We start from the raw sequence: 7,071 nt of genomic DNA, 5'->3' as shown, positions 1-7,071 counted from the left end.
CGGATTCTCAACCACTGCGCCACCAGGGAAGCCCAACACACATCTTTTTGAATTAGAGTTTTCCTCTTTTCCAGATACATGCCCAGGAGTGAGATTGCTGGATCATATGTTAACTCTATTTTTAGATTTTCAAGGAACCCCCGTACTGTTTTCCATAGTGGCTGCACCAACTTATATTCCCACCAACAGTGTAGGAGAGTTCCGTTTTTTCCACAACCACTCCAGCATTTATTATTCATAGACTTTTTGATGACAGCCATTCTGACTGGTGTGAAGTGATACCTCATGTAGTTTTTATTTGCATTTCTCTAATAATTAGTGATGTTGAGCATCTTTTCATGTGCCTGTTGCCCATCTGCATGTCTTCGTTGGAGAAATGTCTATTTAGGACTTCTGCCCATTTTCTGATTGGGTTGCTTGTTTTATTAGTATTGAGATGTATGAGCTCTTCGTATATCTTGGAAATTAAGCCCTTGTTGGTCGCATTGTTTGCAAATATTTTCTCCCAGTCTGTACGTCATCTTTTTTTAAAAATTAATTTATTTATTTATAAAACATCTTTATTGGAATATAACTGTTTTACAATAGTGTGTTAGTTTTTCCTTTACAACAAAGTGAATCAGTTATACATATACATATGTTCCCATATCTCTTCCCTCTTGCATCACCCTTTCTCCCACCCCTCTAGGTGGTCACAAAGCACAGAGGTGATCTCCCTGTGTTATGCGGCAGCTTCCCACTAGCTATCTAATTTACATTTGATAGTGTATATATATCCCTGCCACTCTCTCACTTCGTCACCGCTCACCCTTCCCCCTCCCCATATCCTCAAGTCCATGCTCTAGTAGGTCTGTGTTTTATTCCCGTCCTACCACTAATCTCTTCATGAAATTTTATTTTTCTTAGAGTCCATATATATGTGTTAGCATACGGTATTTGTTTTTCTCCTTCTGACTTACTTCACTCTGTATGACAGACTCCAGGTCCATCCACCTCATTATAAATAACTCAGTTTCATTTCTTTTTATGGCTGAGTAATATTCCATTGTATATATGTGCCACATCTTCTTTATCCATTCATCTGTTGATGGACACTTAGGTTGCTTCCATGTCCTGGCTATCATAGAGCTGCAATGAACATTTTGGTACATGACTCTTTTTGAATTATGGTTTTCTCAGGGTATATGCCCAGTAGTGGGATTGCTGGGTCGTATGGTAGTTCTATTTGTAGTTTTTTAAGGAACCTCCATACTGTTCTCCATAGTGGCTGTATCAATTTACATTCCCACCAGCAGTGCAAGAGTGTTCCCTTTTCTCCACACCCTCTCTAGCATTTATTGTTTCTAGAGTTTTTGATGATGGCCAATCTGACCGGTGTGAGATGATATCTCATTGTAGTTTTGATTTGCATTTCTCTAATGATTAATGATGTTGAGCATTCTTTCATGTGTTTGTTAGCAATCTGTATATCTTCTTTGGAGAAATGTCTATTTAGTTCTTCTGCCCATTTTTGGATTGGGTTGTTTGTTTTTTTGTTATTGAGCTGCATGAGTTGCTTATAAATTCTGGAGATTAATCCTTTGTCAGTTGCTTCATTTGCAACTATTTTCTCCCATTCTGAGGGTTGTCTTTTGGTCTTGTTTATGGTATCCTTTGCTGTGCAAAAGCTTTTAAGTTTCATTAGGTCCCATTTGTTTATTTTTGATTTTATTTCCATTTCTCTAGGAGATGGGTCAAAAAGGATCTTGCTGTGATTTATGTCAAAGAGTGTTCTGCCTATGTTTTCCTCTAAGAGTTTTTGTTTTGTTTAGAATTTTTTCCACTAGCTGATTAGAGTGTTGGATTTAATTACTAGATCTTCTCAATATTCTTGCATTCCATCTTTTCTTGTGTGTGTGCCAAACTCTGCCTGTTCTTTTAAATGTGTCCCTTATAAATGACCTATTTTGATGCAGTTTTACTCCAATTACCTTTTTTTTTTTTTTTTTTTTTTCTTTTTGCGGTATGCGGGCCTCTCACTGTTGTGGCCTCTCCCATTGCGGAGCACAGGCTCCGGACGCGCAGGCCTAGCGTCCATGGCTCACGGGCTTAGTTGCTCCGCGGCATGTGGGATCTTCCCGGACCAGGACACGAACCCGTGTCTCCTGCATCGGCAGGCGGATTCTCAACCACTGCGCCACCAGGGAAGCCCTCCAATTACCATTTTTGTAACAGCTATTACATTAGGGCATATTTCTCTATTATTTCTTATATATTATACTGTATTTTCTATTTATTATAATTTTACTTATATTTTCTAGAGTCAGTTTATTTCTGCCTTACACGACTCTGCTAATGAACAATTTTTTTAATTTTTTTTAATTTTTATTTATTTATTTTGCGGTACGCGGGCCTCTCACTGTTGTGGCCTCTCCCGTTGCAGATCAAAGGCTCCAGATGTGCAGGCTCAGCGGCCATGGCTCACGGGTCCAGCCGCTCCATGGCATGTGGGATCTTCCCAGATCGGGGCACAAACCCATGTCCCCTGCATCGGCAGGCAGACTCTCAACCACTGCGCCACCAGGGAAGCCCATGAACAATTTTTAATCTGGTTTCTTCATTGGCCTGAATGACTCTTTCTAAAAGATGCACCATAGTCGGACACTCTTCTATCTCATCTCCCTTCCTTCATTCTTGTGTGTTAGACCTCCATCACAATTTCAAGGCTCTCCTGGCCAACATCTGCTCCATCTCTCCCTTATCTTTCACAAGGATTTTCTCCAATAATTCTAGCATAATTCTAATTCTGTCTTGAGACCTGCTTCACAGGAGACATTTTTTGTCGTTGATCTCAGAGGAAATGCTTTCAATATTTTATAATTAAGTATAATGTTTTCTGAGTTATTTTTTTTTGTAGATTCCCTTTATCAGATAAAGACCTCCTCCCCTTCTATTATTAGTTTCTGAGTTTTTTTTTTTAACCTATGTTTTGAATTTTATTTAATACTTACTTATCTGCATCTATTAAGGTTATCAAATGACATTGTTCCTCAATTTTGTAATATGGCAGATTGTACTAATTATTTTTGTTTTCATTTAGGTATAACATAGTAAAGTAGGTAAAGTGCATAATCTAAAGTATACAGTTCAATGAATTTTCACATTTGTATATAACCATATATCTACCACCAAAATCGAAGTCAAGATATAGAAAGAACATTTCCATCACCACAGAAATTTTCCTTTTGCTCTTCCCAGTCATCACCCACTCTCACCCAAAACTAATCACCATTCTGATTTCAATCACCACTGATTATTTTGTTTATCTTGAACTTCACATGAATAGAATCATACAGTATGTACTCGTGTTTGTATTCTCTTAGTCAACATTAATTTGTGAGATTTATCCAAGTTGTTGCATGTATCAGTAGTTCATTCTTTTTTCCTTGAATCACTGTTTTGTATTGCATTGTATAAACATATAATGAACACTTGGTTTGCTTCAAGCTGTTGACTATCAGAAATAGAGGTGCTACGAAACAATTTATACATGACATCTGGTAGGCTTATGTACTCATTTATCTAGGGTAAACACCTAGAAGTGAAATTGAAGGGCCATTAAGTTATGCATGTGATTAAATTTACTAGATAATGCCAAACATTTTTTTACATTCTCACAAGCCACAAATGAAAATTGCATTTGCTGGACATTCTTGGGAATAGTCGATATTACCATGTTTTTTCCATTTCAGCCATTCTGGTATGTTTGAAGTAGCATGTAATTGCAGTCATGGTGTTAATATACATATCCCTGTTGTATAATTACATTGAACATCATTTTCTATGTTTATTCGTCATTTGGATCTCTTTAGTGACATGGCTGTTCAGGTCTTTTGCCAATTTTTCAAAGTGGGTTATTCTGTTTTTTACTTATTGATTGTAGGAATTCTTAACATATTCTGAATACAAATCTTTTATCACATGTATTTATTCCAAATTTTATTTCCCAGTATCTTGCTTGATTTTTCACTCTATTAATATTTCAATCAACAGAAGTTCTTAATTTTAGTGAAGACCAATTTATAGTTTTTTAATTTACCTTTGTTTCCAATATTAGAAATTTCTGCCTACTTAAAGAAGATGCATTTCTCTAGTAGTAGTATGGTTCATTATTTCACATTTTGATTTCGGATTCTTCTCAAATTAATAATTATTCATGGTATTCAGAAGCACTAGAGTGCCTGATGACTGAGTCTAGGTAAATTCAACTGGCAGATTTCACTCAGTCTGTATTTTTTAAAGAGCCTCTTTCACAGTGGATGTTCTTTGATGAGCATTAAATGTGATACTATACACTGTGGGACCTGTGAATTTATCTATCTGATTCTTTTTAAACTTCTTTTTCCCCACTCTATTTTTTCTCTTTCTAGGCTTCTGACCAACCACAGAAGTCATTCACTACTACCAATGAGCAAGTATTCTTACCTCAGGCTACTTCTCTTTACATACTAAGTGGATGAGCACATACAACTTGAGCTCTGACCTTTGGGAGGATTTCTCCTTGGAGGATTACCCATCTTTCAGCACCACCTGAGTACGGAGTTAGAATATAGCAACAATGCATTTTTAACTTGCATCCATATACAAGGTGATCCTTCCATGAATCTTGTTGGCTTTTTTCCTCTTCCATCAGCTAGACATAAGGGACTCTCCCACCTTCTGACTGATGTATCTATGGGTGTGATCTGAGGAGGTGCTGATGGTGGATGACACGGAGGTCTGAGTCATCAGCTTATTCAGCTTAACTTGAGCCCTCTGGCTTTACTCATGCCCTATCTTGGATGCAGGGCAGCTACTCTAGAATAGATTGCTTTTGGACCCACCTGTCATTTTAATGTGAATCATCTGATAAAACCCAGATTATGATTAACAGTTACAGTTTCATAGAAACTTGATGTCCCACAGACAGTAGTTCTCTATCAAGGTCCATTTCTTTAATGTCAGCCTTGCCCTAAGGATATAGATTTTTATTCTGCTATTTGAGCTTGCCATAAACTCCATATTCATCTTTCCAACCACTTCATATAATAGAGCCTATCAGTTCATAGGATTCAAGCATCTTGTCTGCTTAACCCTAGACTGCACCTGCACCAGAGCTCTTTCCTGAGTCCCATTCAAAGCTGGCAGCATCACCTGGTATATGGGTCAGGTGAGTATTTCCAAGTTTCAAATATGCATCCTCCAGAACCCAAATATGATTACCAGGCACTTTCTTTTATTCTTCATTGTGAGATTTGTGAAATGTAATAATTTGTCTTTCACTTTTGAGGGGATATCTTAGCATGCCCCTAATAACTTTACTGATTTGGTTTGCCACTGAATATTTATAGGGTTTGTCTCCCACCCCTTGGAGTACATATGGCTATGAAGGCATCCAATGTACTGTGATCTCTTAACTATCTGAAATAACGAACTTAGATCTGAAGACACAGTGAGCTGATGTGATATTTATCAGCATGTCCAACTGGATCACATCTCTTCAGATGTTTATGAGAGAGTGAGAGAGTAAACACTGCCATGTAGATGTATACTGTTGTCCATCCCAAGTGGATGCAAATTATTTCTGATCTTCTTTTCTGGTAAAAATGAAAAAAGAGCACATATAGTGGCCATGTACCAGAGGCCATGAAAATTTGCTCTAGCAAATATATCACATCTGTCATAGCAACTACCAGTGTACCTACTAGTTGAGTCAAGTAGGGGCAAACTGGCAAATTAAACAACATACAATGAAGACCACCATGCCTGCATCCTTTGAGTTATTAAGGTTTACATTAATTTCTGCTGTTACCCCTGAGATACAATAGGTTTTTAAAAGTTACTATCTTAGATGGGTCTGTAGCAGTTTCAGAGGCCTCTATTTGGCCTTACCCACTGTATTTGTGTTATTGCAGTAACAAATTACCACAGAGTTAGCACTTGAACAACAAAAATTTATTACCTTGCAGTGCTGTAGACTAGAAGTCCAACACAGGTTGCACTAGACCAAAAACCAGGTGTCAGCAGTCCTGTGTTCCTTTCTGGAGGCTCTACCGGAGAATCCATTTCCTTGCCTTTTGGGGCTTCTATATGCTGCTCACATTTCCTTGGCTTATGGCCCCTCTCCTCCATCTTCAAAAAAATGTTATCTTTCTGACCGTTTTCCCATAAACACATTTCTCTCTGGCCCTCTTCTGGTGAGAGCTCTCTTTCTGGATGCCTTCTCACATGGCCTTTCCTTAGGGCATGTGGACAAACAGAGAGCTCAGGTCTCTCCTCATGTGGACACTAATCTTATCAGATCAGGGTACTATCTGTATGACCTCATTTAACCTTAGTTATTTCCATAAATGCCCAATCCCTGAATATAGTCACATAGGGTTTGGAGGACACAAACATTCAGTCCATAATATCTAGGATGAACTGTGGTTATTAATAACATGTCAATATTGGTTCATTAATTAGGACAAGTGTACCTTACTAATATATTATTAAAGAAGTATATTAATCATGCCTTTTTATTTCTATATTTTTGATGCTTTGACATCTGGGGCCCTCCCAGAGCTACCCAATTCCTAGAGTTGATAAACAACTCACCTGAGAGCGCTATTCAAATACAAAGTAACCAATCCAGAGCCCACACCCAAATAATCTGCTTTACTGGGCCCTCTGATAATTGAGTCATTTAATTCTAAAATAATGTGTTTTCTGTTGTAGTATCTAATTTTATTTGTCTTCCATTTTTTATCTTAGTTAATATAGCTAAGGGTTTGTCAATTTTATTGACCTATTCAAAAAACCAACTTTTAGTTTCATTTTTTTCTATTGGTTTTCTATTCTGTGTCACATTGAGGTATAATTGATAAAACTTTAATATATTTAAATGCACAATGTTTTATATATGTACACATCATGAAATGATTACTTTGTTAGGTACCTGTATACTTATAATTGCTGTATCTTTCTGACCTTATCTTTATGTAATGTTTTTCTTGTTTTGGTCTTAAAGTCTATTTTGTCTGACATAAGTATGGCCACTCTTGTTCTTTTTTA

This window comes from Kogia breviceps, chromosome 3 (assembly GCF_026419965.1).
Source record: "Kogia breviceps isolate mKogBre1 chromosome 3, mKogBre1 haplotype 1, whole genome shotgun sequence".
Taxonomy (NCBI): Eukaryota; Metazoa; Chordata; class Mammalia; order Artiodactyla; family Physeteridae; genus Kogia; species Kogia breviceps.
This window is presented reverse-complemented; position numbering follows the sequence as displayed.